We start from the raw sequence: 2,060 nt of genomic DNA on the forward strand, positions 1-2,060 counted from the left end.
TCTCTCTCTCTCTCTCTCTCTCTCTCTCTCTCTCTCTCTCTCTCTTTCTTTTCTTTTTTTCTTTCTTTCTTTTGTAAGGGTCTATAGAGTCTCACTACATAAGTCAGACTTGTAGTGATCCACCTGTGTTCAGCCTCCCAAGAGCTGGGATTACAGGTGCGCACCACTATGGCCAGTCTCATTTGCCATCTCAGCACGCCCTGTGGGCAGGGCCACCATGGCAGGCAGGGGATCAACTCCAGACCCTGCATCTGCCTAACCAGGTGCTTTAATCCAGTGAGCATTTTGGCTGGCCCTATCATTTTTAATTTGGATATTCTTTCTGTCCCTTTCTTCTGATATGCTAGTTGCACATATCTACATTGTTTTTAATCTTGGGTAATATCTTCACTCCCTTTTCACTATATTTTCTCGTGCTTTAGGACATTGCCATATATTCTAACTCACTCAGTCTTTCTTTTCTCAGTTGTTTCTCATGTATTAATAAAACAATCAGGACTATCTTCTGTTTTAGTGATTTTTTTTAACTTTTAGAATTTTTTGCAATTCTTTTTCAAAGTGTCTCTATGCCCACTACTAATTAGGTCTTCTTCTTGCTCATTTATTAAAGTCCCTAGCAAATTAATCATAGTCATTTTCAATTCCTGGTTTGGTTATTCTAAAATATTTGGAATGCCTTGACTCTGAGCATATTTTTTTTTCCTTTTAAAATACCTAGAAATACCTTATAGAAAACAGACATGCTGCATCAAGTAGAGGGAGCTTAGATAAACAGGATCTATTGTAATTGTTTATATTTAGAAGGTGAGGTGCTGTATTGTTTAACACTTGTTACAACTGTGGCATTTAGATCTATAAATATCTTATAATAGCCTTGCTTCTGTTGCCCTTTTTTCTGTTGTATAGGAGCTGACACTTGCCTTTGGAATAGCTGTAATAAACTGCTACCAAGGTATCTTACTGATGAGGTGATAAATGGCTACAAAAATAAATCTGTAGCCAGTTCTCTGGGGGTAAGCCCATGCTACCAGGCTGTGATTGACAGAAGTGATCCCCAGCTCCACTAATCCTCCATCACTCTTGTGAATTGAGCCAAGAAATACAGAAGGGTTGAAGTGCTTTTTTTACCCTTCCCCAAGTTGTGCAGGTTCTGACAGCATAATTTCTTCTAAGTACAGTCCTTTGATAAGGAGAACAGAATGCTTTGTATCTATGCAATATTGATAATTTTCCTTCTAATCTTTCCAGATCATGGAGGAGTCCTTTTTCTGATCTTTTTTTAAGGTACAAACCTCTGTTTTTTTTTAAGTCAACAGAAAATGGAAATATACTTTTTGAAGTTTCTAATTCTAGGAGAACATATCATACAGTGTCTTTTAAATAAATTATAAGTCAAAGATATAGTATAAATCTTAGAACAAAAATTAAGATTAAGCAATATTCAGAAAAGTAAATGTTTCAAAACAATTGAACTAAGAAAAAGTTTTCATGATAGCAAAGAAGTACTAAGAATAAAACATAAGATAAATACTGGAATGGCAAGTAAATGACCAGCACTTCTAACAGTTTGAGAATAGGATATAGCACAAAGTTCTAGTGTGTTGTGGACATACATAATGACCGTGAAAGTTACTGGTGGCTAGGAGTCGCTTGTGGAACTGAGCTACAGCTATTTCTGTGAAATCCACCCTGTAGACTCAGGTGGAATCATGACTCATCAAGTGGAAGAGAAGTCCATTTGTAGGCTGTGCTGATGAAAATATTCTGCTGCTGAACACAAAAGAATAACTGAAAGACTACTATTGTATACCTCTTATTCTCCTCTGTTTAATTGTTTGCCCTATTTGGTGGGTTCTTTCCATTCTCATTAATGGTGCTCTGATCAATTTGCTCCCTCTCTAGAACATCATTTAGTAGTCTGTGCAGGCTTGGCTTTGTCATCATGAAATTCTTTAGTTGTTCTTTGTCATGAAAATATTTCACTTGTCCATTATATTTGAAAGATAATTCTGCAGGATATATCAGTCTGGGTTGGAATTTGTTTTCTTGCAAGACTTGAA

Source organism: Octodon degus, unplaced genomic scaffold (assembly GCF_000260255.1).
Source record: "Octodon degus isolate 3935 unplaced genomic scaffold, OctDeg1.0 scaffold00143, whole genome shotgun sequence".
Lineage (NCBI taxonomy): Eukaryota > Metazoa > Chordata > Mammalia > Rodentia > Octodontidae > Octodon > Octodon degus.